This window comes from Narcine bancroftii, chromosome 7 (genome assembly GCF_036971445.1).
Source record: "Narcine bancroftii isolate sNarBan1 chromosome 7, sNarBan1.hap1, whole genome shotgun sequence".
NCBI classification, from domain to species: domain Eukaryota; kingdom Metazoa; phylum Chordata; class Chondrichthyes; order Torpediniformes; family Narcinidae; genus Narcine; species Narcine bancroftii.
This window is the reverse complement of record NC_091475.1, coordinates 66,762,934-66,778,120: the sequence shown is the minus strand read 5'-3', so window position 1 is coordinate 66,778,120 and position 15,187 is coordinate 66,762,934. Positions and strand designations below refer to the sequence as shown.

Below are 15,187 nucleotides of genomic sequence, written 5' to 3'. Positions count from 1 at the left end.
TCCCCTTGCAAAAACCACATGACCCTCCTAGAACAGCAAGTTCCGTTCCAGACAGAATGCGGCTCCTATAAGTTTTTCATCTGTTGCTTTTTGGTAAACAACAATCCATTAGTTAAGTCTCTTGGGAACTCTCCAAAGCTTTTGTAAAGGCTCTTGGTGCTGGCCTGTCTAGCATGAGCAGAGTTCTAATATTTTAAATATGATCTGCTTTAAAAACCTGCTCCAATTTATCTCCCAAAAACATATCTATATTCTGTCACAGGAGGTAGTGTTCAAATTGTACAAGGCATTGGTGAGGCCAAATTTGCAATACTCTGTTCAGTTCTCGTCACCAAATTATAGGAAAGATGTGAACAAATAGAAGATTCACCAGATGATACCTGGGTTTCAGCACCCAAGTTATAGAGAAAAGTCAAACATGTTAGGTCTTTATTCCTTGGAGTGTAGAAGGATTTGATAGAGGTCTTTAAAATTTTGAGGGGGATAGAGTAGATATGGATAACATTTTTCCATTTAGTATGGGGGAGAGTCAAATAAGAGCACATGCGCTGAGAGAGGGAGTAAAAGTTTAGTTGCAACACAAGATGGAGATTCTTTACTCAGAGCAGAGTCTGCATGCTGAAGAATACTTCTCATTGAACAATTTTGTTGCCTTATACACTATATAATCTGGGGATTAATCATGAACCAAGCATTCATTTTCAGAACTATCCAGTTTAAAATTTAACACATGACATGAAGAACATGGCGCAGCCTCGAAAATACAGCCTGATCAGTGATTCCACCTTTAAGAATTTGGGATGGTGCATAAGCTGCTTAAGTTAGATTTTTCCCAATGATCTCCATGATAGCATAGCCACATAACCTTGTAATTCATGAATGCACTGATCACTGACTCACTTTGATGCGATGTTGTCTTTCAGTGGTACGTCCAAAAGGATGAGTTCAAAGTTTGATTAATGTTGCCTCTTTTTATGACATTATCGTGGCCAAACATATTAATCTAAACAAAATGGTGATGCTGCTGTGATGGATCCCGTGGGGTCCATCCATCTGATACAACTGCCATCATCTCTGTACTGGCTTTGAATGGCCTGTTACAAGAGCTGATGATAGTTTTATTTAAAATCCTGTGACTGCGGGGTCTGTGGCCAAGATGGTGGTGCCTGTGATTGGCAGCAGCCACGAGGGGTTGCAGACTCCAGGGAAACAGAGGACTGGCACAGGAGACGGCCCACAGGATGATGATCATGGCAGAGTACCAGAAAATGGTTCTGTGGCTGAAGGGCACACGCAGGCAGTGGGCTGCTAGTGATTCGAAGTGAGGGACCCCCAGAGGCTGCGGGCTGCTGGAGACTGTGGTCAAGGGACTCGCTCCAGGCTGCCGGCTGCTGGAGACTGGCTCAAAACTGGCCGAAGGGGTACCAGGTATTGGAACCGGGATGCGAGAGGGTGCCGAGGGCATTGATGGGTTCCTAATGGTATCGGAGATTCAGATGTGGAGTTCAGGTTGCCACTAGTTTGGACTGGACTTTGTGGCTGCGGGAGCGCTAGAGGCAAATCTATGGATACTTGGTGACTCTGGGGGACTCTTTTGCTTCTTTCTCTGACTGTAAGAGACGTTTCAGTCATTTTCTGCTAACAGTGAATCCGTCTGCCTTGCAGCAGGCAAAAGCAATTTTGTGTAATATGACCCTGTTTTATTACATAAAAATAAATTGAATCTATGACAGATAAAGATTCACTTCAAAGCTTTTTTGCCATTTCCGTTTGAGTAAATGGAATTTGACAGACCTTTGAGAGAGCCTGCAAAATAGATTCAAATTAGAGCTGAATTCAGTATTCCATTAGAATCCAGCAAAAATCTAAACTGATTCCATTCACAATCAATACCTCAGGTAGATAATTAAATTCTCTCTCTGAAGAAGACCCATTCCTCTCACTGTGATTGTGATCCAAGCATTTATTTTCCACAACTATTCAATTGAATGCATGTGAGATTATTAATATGGAATGGCCTCAAAAATATGGTCTAATCAATTTTTCACTTTTAATAAATTGAGAAAAGACTCTCCCTGAATGTTGTCAGCCCAGTGAGCACTGCACATACAATTTAGAAATCAGAATTAAGAGGAAAGAACAAAGAAAGGGATGGGTTGTCAAAGTTTGAATCTTGCCAGCAAATCTTTGGGACTATGATCTATGCAAGTCATTTAACTGAGGACTGTTGAGGGTTTTAGGTGAAACAAGTCAGACCAGCAACAAATTAGTCCCACTGGAACATAGCCCAGAAATGAACACAATTCAGCAACTTCTGGCATCAATACGCTCCATTTGGGAGCCTATCTTGGTGCAATGGTGTGGGTGGGGTTACGTGGAGGGTGTGGCTGGCCTGCAGCTGAGCTGAGAACTCTAGCTTATTCTTGGAACAATTTGAGAACGGCTCTGAACTGTGCACCATTACTGAATTTGTGAACTGCAAATGCTGGGCTGTTGGCAGCAAATTCAAAGAGCCCAGAGCGATCACATCCACATGTTCACTGTTTATTCTCATGTATGTAACTGGATGTCTTGCTACATCTAGATGTAGTGGGCATGTTTCTTAACACAACCTTGAGAATAACTCTTTTGCTCAAAATTAGTTTTCAGTGTCAAGATCAATCTGATCCTTTCGTCACAGTGTGAACAAGAAATTTGTACATTGCCTTAAAATAATTCAAAGCAGATTGATGGATTGGTTTCAGTTTTATTGTCGGATAAGCTGAAATAATCCTTGCAAGACAAACATTTTAAGGTCTTTTCTGTCTGAGCATTGATGTTGCTACATTTCCCCAGCTCATACGCTTGTGCAGTTGAACCATTTTGGGTCTTGCCACACTCTCAGCTGCTTTGAAGAGCAATTGTTAAATGGTAACTGTTGAGCAGTTGTGTCCACAAGGTGATTTTTTTTTTGGCCTGAACTTACATCCGGTTTCATGTCCCTGCTCTTTCTAATTTCAATGTACCTATATCCTTGTTTACTTAGCACTCAATATATGACCACCAAACTGTTTTTTCTGGGCTTGTATTCCAAATGATGGCTACCAGGCCATCTCATCTGGCATGGTCTCGCTCTACTGAGTGCCACATTGCTTCCAAATAAGTCTTTCATTCTACTTTCTTTGCAAATTATCATTGCAAATCCAAGTCTTATTTAGTCTCCCTACCTATGAACATGATTCCTTGTTTCAAATGCATATCTCACACAATTTTTTTGCCAGTCAGTTTTTGCTCCATCTGGAGCCACAAAACCACTTGCACAAAAAAGATATTGAAGTCTTCATGGTACCAGTTCTTTTCTCCTTCTTGTGCCTGCATGTTTTGAACTACTCCCCCGAACAAAAACAAACCGCCTTCCCTCTCTCCAGTGCATTGCCTCGTGTGGCCCATTTCCAATATCTCTGCTTTGTTCCAGATACGAACCACATTCAAACCATCTAAGTAATGGCCTCTTTTTCTCATGTCAACCATCCACATTCCAATTCTTTCTCATATGCGTGCAATACCCTGGCAACATCACACTGTCTTCCAGATGTATTCAAAATAAACACTTGGCTTTCCTTCATAACTTAATCCTTCCACTATCTCTTGCCAGTTTGTTTGCAGTGCAGTCTGATTTTTAAATTTTAACTTTTTCTAATGAACTTGAATACACTGTTTACAGTCTTGTCGTTTCCAATGCGAACCGTGCTCTCTCATCGCAGATTCTAGTCCTTTTAATGACAAGGCTGAATTGCCATTTTGCAATCTTAAATTCCTGTTGAGTCCAGTGAGTTTAAATCCTTGCATCTGTTCATGTTTGCTTCCTGTACCTCCACCTGAGTGTTCTGTCAATAAACCTTGTCCCATCCTGATTCAGAGCATCCTGGACTCTAGGTTATCCACAACTCTTGGATACTCTTATCCAATTCAGGACCAAGCTTACATGCATTACAGTGCAGTGTATGCTGGAATCGCTCTCACTATCTTTTTTTCATCGCACCCCCTCCCTCCACTAATCTCCCCTCCAAATGTTCTTTCAGCCCAGTGTGCAGTCATCCCCACCCCTGCATGGAGTAATATGAACAGATGCTGCCTCCATGCAACTGTTTCATTTTATTGACTGGCATAGAATGTGTAAGTATATGATGGAAATAGACAGACTGAACACTGTGGTGCCCAGACTAGTCAGATTTATGGACATGTTCACCAACTGTTAAAGGGTGAAAATGGTACTGAGAATTGTGAAAGAGATTTGGAAACGTTGCTGTTTTATTCCATGTGTGCAAGCTGATGGCACCCTTTACATCATCTATCTCTGGACTTGTGTTCCAGAACTTAAGGCATCCTCTGGAGAAAATAAAGATACACAAAGCCGTCACTCCCTTATGCATTGAGGTGGCAGTCGCCTAAATGCAGTCAGATGTTGAGTTTGGAAGAGTAATCCTGGACATAAAGACCCTTCCTGTTAAGTATCCTTTGAAAAAAGTTGTGGTTATTCGCCAGGATTCAGAGAGCTTGCAAGTAGTGTTGTAGAAATGAGCCATAGGTCAGCAGACTTCATCAAAATTCCTAACACTGCAAAAAATGACCTGCAAGAACTACTAAAAATTCCTGAAAACTACGAAGTGATTTTTCTCCAGGGAGATGTAACTGGACAGTTCAGTCCTGTACCTTGGATTAAAAGAAGGAATGAGAACAGATTATGTGGTGACTGAAGCCTGTACCCAATGCAGCCAAAGAAGCAGAGAAATATGGAAAAGTGAATATGTGCTCCCTGAGCTTGATGCTGACAGAACCATTCCTGATCCAAGCAATGGGTATTTGAACCCCAATGTCTCTTATGTTTACTATTCTGCCAATGAGACTGTTCGTGGTGTGGAATTCTCCTCTATGCCAGATATAAAAGGAACTGTGTTGGTATGTGACATGTCTTCAAGCTTTCTTTCAAAGCAAAGGCACAGATTTTGAAGGATCCCATAGTATTTTTATTGGGAGATATTTTTCAATTGAAGTAGGATATTTATCAGAAGTTTTTGTGTAGCAATAGCCAAAAAATGTATAGCTGTAATGTAGAAATCACATGATATTGTGGGCTTGAACTGAATTATTAAACCGTATGCCATTAGAGAAAATAACGTACAATTTACAAAACCAACCAGAAATATTTGATAAGATTTGGAAATCCTATATGGATTTTATTGCTATGACTTTACCTTGAGCGTCCGCCACTCACTCCCCCACCCAACCCACCTTAATTAGATCATGGCTTAAGATTATTATGTAAATTGCAATTAATTAGTTAAAAGTTACATGTTTGGTAGACGGAGGGTGGGGGGGGGGAAGAAAATGTGGAAAACAATGTATTCTTATTACATTGTAGTTTTTATTATTCTTATGATATGGGTAAATCCTGCACATGCAAATGAAAGTAAAATTAAAAACTGCTTTCTTTCAAAGCCAGTGGATATAACCAAGTTTGGTTTAATTTTTGCTGGTGATCAGATAAAAATTGGATGTGGTAATAATTAGAGAGGATCTTCTGGGATATGCACTGAAAGGATATCCAGTCATTTTTGACCCTAAAGTTCAAGGGAGGTGCAGTTCTTGGTTCAACACTCCAGCAACGTACTGTCTTTACATTATGGGATTGGTCTTGCAATGGATCAAACATTCTGAAGCAAGAGGCCAGAACAGAGCTGTGAAATCAACGTCGAGTTATGGGTCAAATGGATTCGATGTGTGCCCAGCTGCCTCAACCTGCAGAAGCACAATGAATGTTCCATACAAATTGGAGATGCAAACGGAGACCGTGTTCTTGAAACAGAGTTTCTAAATAAAGCTGCTAAAAATAATTCTTTCTTTTCTTTCTTTGGCTTGGCTTCACGGATGAAGATTTATGGAGGGGTATGTCCATGTCTGCTGCAGGCTCATTGGTGACTGACAAGTCCGATGCGGGACAGGCAGGCATGGTTGAAGAGGTTGCAAGGAAAAATTGGTTGGTTGGTGTTGGGTTTTTCCTCCTTTGTCTTTTGTCAGAGAGGTGGGCTCTGCGGTCTTCTTCGAAGGAGGTTGCTGCCCGCCGAACTGTGATGCGCCAAGATGCACGGTTGGAGGCGATATCAGCCCACTAGCGGTGGTCAATGTGGCAGGCACCAAGAGATTTCTTTAAGCAGTCCTTGTACCTCTTCTTTGGTGCACCTCTGTCTCGGTGGCCAGTGGAGAGCTCGCCATAGAACATGATCTTGCGAAGGCGATGGTCCTCCATTCTGGAGACGTGACCCACCCAGCGCAGTTGGGTCTTCAGCAGCATGTATCGATGCTTGTGGACTCTGCCAGGTTGAGTACTTCGATGTTGGTGATGAAGTCATTCCAATGAATGTTGAGGATGGAGCGAAGACAGCGCTGTTGGAAGCGTTCTAGGAGTCGTAGGTGATGCCGGTAGAGGACCCATGATTCGGAGCCGAAGAGGAGCATGGGTATGACAACAGCTGTGTACACGCTGATCTGAAATGGTGCATCCGAGGTAGGTAAACTGATTGACCGTTTTGAGTTCAGTGTGCCCGATGGAGATGTGGGGGAGCTGGTGGTCATGGTGGGGAGCTGGCTGATGGAGGATCTCAGTTTTCTTCAGGCTGACTTCCTGGCCAAACATTTTGTCAGTTTCCGCAAAACAGGATGTCATGCGCTGGAGAGCTGGCTCTATGATATTGTTAATGGGCCACAGGTCTGTGGGTGGAATTCAAATTTCCTTATATAATGCTGTGACAGTGGGCAAAACCCCAAAACCGGCTGACTTTATTTTGTTGTTTTGGACCTTACCCACTCCACAGATTTTCTGGACCAGGTGGTGGTAAAGATCACTCATTTCAAGGCTCTGTGCTGGTAACCTTTGGCTGATGAAGAAAGAAGATCTACATAATATTGTAACTTACTGTATTTGATTGTTATTTATAATATTTATAATAGACAACAGACTCGCCAAGGCAAATAGTGCCTTTGGAAGACTACACAAAAGAGTCTGGAAAAGCAACCAACTGAAAAACCTCACAAAGATTAGCATATACAGAGCCGTTGTTATACCCACACTCCTGTTCGGCTCCGAATCATGGGTCCTCTACCGGCATCACCTACGGCTCCTAGAACGCTTCCACCAGCATTGTCTCCGCTCCATCCTCAATATTCATTGGAGTGACTTCGTCCCTAACATTGAAGTACTCGAGATGGCAGAAGCTGACAGCATTGAATCCACGCTGCTGAAGATCCAACTGCGCTGGGTAGGTCACGTCTCCAGAATGGAGGACCATTGCCTTCCCAAGATCGTGTTATATGGTGAGCTCTCCACTGGCCATCGAGACAGAGGTGCACCAAAGAAAAGGTACAAGGACTGCCTAAAGAAATCTCTTGGTGCCTGCCACATTGACCACCGCCAGTGGTCTGATAACGCCTCAAACCGCGCATCTTGGTGCCTCACAGTTCGGCGGGCAGCAACCTCCTTTGAAGAAGACCGTAGAGCCCACCTCACTGACTAAAGACAAAGGAGGAAAAACCCAACACCCAACCCCAACCAACCAATTTTCCCTTGCAACTGCTGCAACTGTGACTGCCTGTCCTGCATCGGTCTTGTCAGCCACAAACGAGCCTGCAGCTGACGTGGACATTACCCCTCCATAAATCTTCGTCCGCGAAACCATGCCAAAGGAAAGATAATTGTGTAAATGTTATTTGAGACTTTATAATTAGGAGCCAAAGGCTCTTTGCTTACCATTGTCAGTTCGGCTGAAGGTGTCAGCGGTGCCCTGGGATCCAGACGCTGCACACACTTCATCCAGTATGCATGCTCTATGGACTTGGGGTTGGCGCATGCAGAGATTCGGCAGGCTGCAAGAGTCATTAGCCTGCATTGACTAGAATAGCGGAATAGATGATGGGTGAGTAAGGCTCCAATATTTTCTGTTGAACGTTATGTTACTGAAGAGACTAGTCATTATATATCAGACGTTAGACATTGACCATTACCATTACCAAGTTTAAATTATAAATCTTTTTCTGTTAATTAATAAACCATTTTAAAACTCATCTGGATTTTGTCATGAATCCGAGCAGATTTTTTTGTGGATAGTTGTCGTTACAAGCTTATTTTATGCTTATTCCTTGAAATGCAGATGAGTCAGCAATATATCTTTGTCTCCTATAGATGCTGAAAAGACCGCCTAAGTTCCTCCAGCATTTCAATGTGTTTTCACTACAATCACAGCCTCCGTAGACTTTCCTGTTTTACTTTGGCTGTTTGAGATTGGCTATGTTAGTTTTTTTTCTTGGGTTACCACTAATTTCTTGGCTTAAAGTGAAAACCTTGTCATTCTAATGAGCTGGACAGGGAATCTGAATGATTGTGGCAGAATTCACGTGGTGAACATTGCAGAATTTGAACGTTGGTTTCAGAGGCATTACAGGCAGAGGAATATTGTTGATATTGACTTGATTGTGCTGGAAAACGAGATCTGGGGTCATTGGACATTTAGAAATTGTTATAGGAACTTTCATATTTTGTACACAGGTTCTACTCAACATATCCATCGTGTGTTGAAAAATTCATAAGTTTAAAAAAAAAGGTACACCTTGTATAACACCGACAACACTGTATTGTTCCCCACACTGATCCCACTGCTCTGCTCTCTCCTGACAGCCATGTGTCAATCCCCACACTGATCCCACTGCTGCGTTCTCTCCTGACAGTGCTGTATCAGTCGCCACACTGATTCCATTGCCCCGCTCACTCCAGAAATCACTGGTTTCAGTCCCCACACTTGATCACACACTGCCCTGTTCTCTCCTGACAGCCCCGTGTCAATCCCCAGCACTCAAGAATTTCTTGGTGAAGAATCATCCATGATAATTACAATATCTCTGCATACAAAATTGCATTTAGCTTTAGACCATTTTTGTTGTTCTTGCAATAACTAAAGATATTCTTTAGTCCATCTTTTCCAAAATAAATCTGTTCCCACATATGTAAATGTGGGTTCATCAGGTGAAACTCTCTCCTGTAGCAAATCTGTCATTTGTTGTTATCCAGGTTTAGCATTTGCACATTGACAATTAATACATTTTGATATAAATCTTTTGATCCATGTCGAAACACCAAGTATCCAATATTTCTGGTATAATTCTGTTAACATATGATTATAACCACCATGACCTGTTTTTTCATGTATATGTCAAACAATCAAATCAGAAACAGGAAATTCCTTTGCTAATGTAATTGGATGTTTCACTTCTTCTGGCATTATTGCTTTTTCTAATCTTCCTCCTACTCTCAATACATCATCTACCAGAATAGGATTTAGCTTGTAAACACGACTTGTTTTTGTAACATTCAGATTCTTCTCAATTTTTATCTTGTTATCAAATGCCTTTTTCTGACAAAAACAAATAATCTGCAATTCAGCATTCGCCAACTCATCAACTATTAAAGTAATAGCTCTTTCGAGTCTTCAAATTCTCTTTTTTGATATGATTTAAAGCATAGTTTTTAACCTAGGAATCCATGCTATTGCCTTTTTCAAACGAAACCATGACGTGATGGAAAGTTAATTGAGTGATCGGATCATTTTCATTTGATATTTGACTAGTATTTACATTAGTGTTTTGGATTTCTGGTTCTTCTCTTGAAATTTCTTTTAACTCATCTGGATTTTTCAGCCATTCTTCTTGAGATTGTGAAAGAAATTGTTGGCTCTTTTCAGAAACGATTGAACTTTTGATCCTCATGAAGCCATGTCAGATGGATTATCCACTGTCTTGCTTACCATAGTAGCGGCCATCAATTCCATTCGTGGGACAGTGACTGGCTTTAATGAAGCCACTCTGGCTTTTCCCATTACAAATCCACAATATACTCTTAGGAGGATTCATGTGTCTTGACAATCTCCTGATTGGTTGTCCTTGAATCTGAGTTTTTGCCTCAGATGATGCCTTTTCAGATGTGCACTCATTCAGGTTGTTCATCAGTATCCATCTTTCCATCTACTGTGGCTGGCTCCATTTGAAGATCTTAGCGATTTCTTTGCAGAACAGCACCTTCATCTGTCTGAATGGTGTATGATCTTGGTTGGTCTTGACTAATGTTAGGTCTGCTTTGTTCATGAATGAGTGAGACAAACACCAGACTGAGTCGAAATCAGGGTTCTTTGTTCTTTATTACCGGATTGTAACACTTGCAACTAAACATGTTAGTCGGAGAATGCATTCTGCCATTATCAGCAAAATGATGATTTTTTATACCCTTGGATACGTGCTTAGAACATCATCATATCATTACTTGTCCAATGACTAAAACTGTTGCTATCCTTTCCCTGCTAGCTTCCTGCCTCTCAATCCATCAATGTCTCTCTTATCTTGTAAGTACAAGGATGCATTCACATCTTGTTACAGCCCTGTACAGGGTAACTCCTTACACATTCCCATCTCATGATGTTTTACCTTACACTAAGGACAGTTCTCCTTTGTTTTTTTCTTTTAGCCTTACTTGGTCATCAGTGTAGAGTTCCGATAGGTTCTTTGTTCCTCTGTCAAAATAATACTTTTGCTTTTCTTTCTGTTGTTCTTTGAACTTCCTCACTTTCTCCCCCTCTTTTGATTTTAGGAGGTCTCCTGAATGGGTAGGTTTGATCTTAGCCTACATCCCATAAGGAATTGTGCTGGTGACATATCACACTCGAACAGTGTTGTGCTGTATAATAGCATGCTCCGGTAGAAGACCATTCTACTGTCTTTTGCCTTCTACATCAGTCTTTTCACTGTCAGTACTGATATTTCCATTGGACTATGGAAAATGAGGACTTGACATGGTGTGTACGAAGTCCCACTCTTTGGGACCTTTAAATTGCAAAACTGGGATCTATTGTCTGTGAAGACCTCGCTTGCCACACCATGTCTGTAGAATATGGCTTTCATACCTGTTATTCCAGCATCTGCAGTGATGGTGTTCAGTCCACACACCTCTGGATACAAGATCATCCTTTGACGTTCGAATAGGTCAGCACCTACCTTCTGGTAAGGTCTGTATGGTGCTGGGTGTGGCTTTAGTGGTTCTGCAGGATTGCTTGCTTGATATTTCCGGGATATTGAACAGTTTGACACGTCGTTTGTTATATCATTGTTGATTCTTGGCCAGTACATCCTTTTTAGCATCTCTTTTCTCAGACTCTTTGGGATAAGGATTTTTCTTCCTTTGTAGATAATATCTTCAACCACTAATAGTTCTGCCCTGCAGTTCCAGTACTCTACAACATCAGGTGAGCAGTCCTGATTCATGTTGGGCCATCCATCCAAGATGTTATTTCTCAATTGTCTCAGTGTTTCATTTTTGTTTGTATCTGACTTTATAAGCTCCATTTTTCGATCTGAGAGGGGCAGTTCACTTGTGATCACGTCCAAGGAGGCATTCACTTCTTCAACCATTTTGGCGTTTGCATTCTCTCTTGTGTCAACAGCTCTAGACATCTTGTCTGCTGTGATTATTAGCTTACCCAGAGAATACACTACATTCAGTGTATAGCGTTGCAGCCTAATCATCATATTTTGTATTCTAAGTAGACATTCATTTAATGACTTTTGGAACAATGCAATCAAGGGTTTCTGGTCAGTCTCTACACTGATTGCTTGTCCTGACACAAACTGATGAAATCTTTCATAAGCTTTTGTGATACTGAGCAGCTCCTTTTCAATTTGAGTGGATCGTGTCTCCGCATCTGTCATTGAGTGTGATGCACACGCGATGGGTTTCCAGTCATCATATTTTTGCAGAAGAACTGCAGGGAGCCCAGTGTGTGATGCATCTGTTGATATCTTGAAACTGCGAGCAGTTTCTTTAGTTCGCTCCGTGGCTTTTCATGTTCATGATTCCACTCCCATTCAATGTCTTCTCAATTGAGTAATCTTTTCTGAGAGGTTGGATATGAATTTACCTATACACTTGACCATTCCATTAAACCTATGTATGTCCTTTTTGCATTGTGGACTTGACATGTACCCAATGGTGGACACCTTTCTAGGATCTTGTCTGATGCCCTCACTACCTATAATATCTCCTACTAATATCTCCTACTAATGTCACCCCGAGCTGGCATTTCTCTCCATTCAGCTTCAGGTTTGCTTTCCTTGTTGCTTCCAGCACTTTCCTTAGACTCTCAGCATACTCCATTCTTGTGCTTCCCCAGACTATGATGTCATCCATTGGGGTATTACGAGCCCAGAGGCCCCCAAAATCCAATAGGAGCAAATATTCACCAAGACAAATGGTTACTTAAATAAAGGTTGCTATTAATTATCTTTAAATATGAAAACAGAATCACACTTTAACTTATCACTATTGACTTAACTAACCTAACTTAACACCCTTCTAATTCTCCACACACGTGTACGAAATGTGTGTCTAAGTTCAGAAAAGTTTTTTGGTTCACAGTTAATTCTCACTTCTCATTCCTCCAAGTTCACTGGTTGCAGGCAATTCTTATATTGTACACAGAATTTAACATTTATAAAGTTCACCAGGCTTTGGTGCTGGAAAGATAAATGTTTACTGCTCAAGAAGGTTCTTGTCAGTTCAGTGAGAGAGATTTGTTGTTCCAGGACATCCACAAACTGATTCCTTTTTAATTAGCCACTCCAATGTCTTGCTAATGAAACTTGCCGCCTCAGGGTTCTCCAGATGATAACCTCGTTCTTTCAGGTCACCACAGAGTTTCTTCTTCTTTCACTTATTCCAAGTGAAACATTATACAGCTAGTCCTCTCCTCTTACATGAATCACAAAGGGCTTTGACCAGGCTGAACTAAGCACTCACAACCCATCTTCCAAACAGGGTTTTCCACAAGCTTGCCAGCTTGTCATGTTCCAGTCCCAGCTGCTGCTGCTGACTGTAAAACTGTAGAACTGATTTATGTCTGTCTGTCTGAGTCTCTCTTTTAGAGAGAAAACCTGTTTGGCTCTCTCTGCTTGCAGAACTACATGACCCTTCTAGAACAGCAGGTTTCCCTCCAGACAATCTCTGGCTCCAACAAGTTCTTTCACCTGTTGTCTTTTTGTAAACAACAAGTCTCTCAGGGTCTCTCCAAAGATTTGCAAAGGCTGTTGGCCCCAACATATCTAGCATGAGGAGAGCTCCAGTATTTTAAATAAGATCTGTTTTAAAGTGTTTGTATGTGACATACACTAACAAACACTGCCCCAATTTATCTCCGATACACACATCTATATTCTGTCACACTATCAACTCCGTCCAGGTGCTCATAGACCATATGGATAGCTTTGTGATACACTTCAGGAGCTGAGGCAATTCCGAATGGTAACTTTAGGAATCTGTATCTGCCAAATGGACTATTAAACGTGCACTGTCTTGAACTTGCTTCATCCAATTTTAACTACCAAAATCCTGATGATGCATGTAATTTGCTGAAAAAACTTTGCATTTGCAAACTGTGACATGATTTCTTCATGCGTCAGAAACTTAAAGTGTTCTCTGTTTATTGCTCTGTTTAGATCTCTTGGATCCAGGGAAATTCTAAGCTTTCCATTCTTTTTGTCCACAAAGATGACTGAACTCACCCATTCCATTGACTCATCTAACTTCTGAATCACGTTCAGGCTTTCCATCCTATCCAACTCTGCCTTTAGTTGCTTTTGAAGAGCAAATGGGACTTTTCTGCACGGATGTATTGTTGGTGACACACATTTATCTACTCTGATCATGTGTTTTCCTGGAAGGCAGCCTAGATCCTGAAATAGGTCATTGTTGTCTTTCATGAGTTCATCATAGATTGCCTCTCCTTCACTTTCCACAACGAGGACTCTTTTTACCAGGTTCAGTTTCTCACAGGCTGTTAAACCCAGTATGGCCCGTACATCCTTTGGTCTCATGATGAATGCTAACATGTGCTCTTTGTTCTTGTGTTTCACTTTGACCATACATTCTTCTTGCACTGGTATATCCGTTCCTGAATATCCTGTCACCTTTACTTTTAGGAACATACATCTTTGGTCTGGGTCTCGTGTTCTTAAAATCAGTCTCTGATATTACATTAATTTGTGCTCCATTATCCAATTTAACTGTCATTCACTTTTAATCTCAACATCCAGTCTCTGTTTTCTTTCTTGTTTTCAGTCACCACATCTACATAGAATTCGGCTATCTCCCTTTCATTTACTGCATGAATCTTGGTTCCTATTGCAACGGGCATAATGGTTGTTTTTGTTGCACATATAGCATGGTTTACAATATGCTGGACACATTTTTGATAGGTATTGTGCACTGGATCGACGACATGGCTTTCGATTGTCCCTTTCCTCTTTGTTCACTGGCCATGCCTCTCTTTCCACTTTGGTGTGCTTTTTGTTAAATGGTTTATGTCTATTCTTGGTCACTACATCCACGTTGCAGCTAGTTTCATGGAACATCTCTTTTGCCTGTGTTTTTACAGTTTCTGTATCTCTACAGAGTGCAATGGCTTTTTCCAGGTCTAGATTTTGCTCTCTTACCCGTCTTTCCCTTAGACTATTATCTGGAATACCACATACATCTGTCTTTTATCAGCGAGTTGTTCAGTCCAACAAATTCACATGTTTTGCTTCTGTTTCTCAATTTACTCACAAACTGATCAATACTTTCATCCGTTTCTGTACACATGTGAAAAATCTGTGCCTCTCAAATGTCATGTTACGTTTAGGGATGCAATAAACATTTAATTTTGTCTCCTTCAGCAACAAATGTGAAGTTATTATACCCCTCCAGGGCTTCATCACCCACAACATGTAAGAAATCTGACAATTTCACTTTATCACTTTTCTCGTCAGCTCCGACTGCCACTAAATACAATCAAAAACGTTGTTTGAATTTTTTCCAATTTTCAGCCACATAACCTGTCAGCTGAAGTTTCATTTTTTCACTGTGTTAGCATCTCTCACTGATCAGTTGCTGACTTTAGATTTTAACTTTTAAAATATTTACCTTTTAAAGTATTTCTAATTTCCTTTATCCCACTTCTGACACCATGATTGATCTTGTATTCACATGTATGAGTTTTTAGACAACACATGGATGAAGGAAAAGTTTCTTTATTTTAAAGTTGTTGTACACAGCACCATGAAGCCTGTCATGAGGCTGCAA

The 15,187-nt window shown here is 41.1% G+C and overlaps 1 protein-coding gene and 1 pseudogene across 2 annotated transcripts in view; both read left to right on the top strand.

The window, feature by feature from the left end:
• LOC138738985 (glypican-6-like) overlaps positions 1 to 15,187 on the top strand; it is a 699,276-nt gene that overhangs the window by 312,075 nt on the left and 372,014 nt on the right. The gene's annotated exons all lie outside the window — the stretch shown is intronic.
• Positions 4,248 to 6,875, top strand: LOC138739727 (phosphoserine aminotransferase-like; annotated as a pseudogene).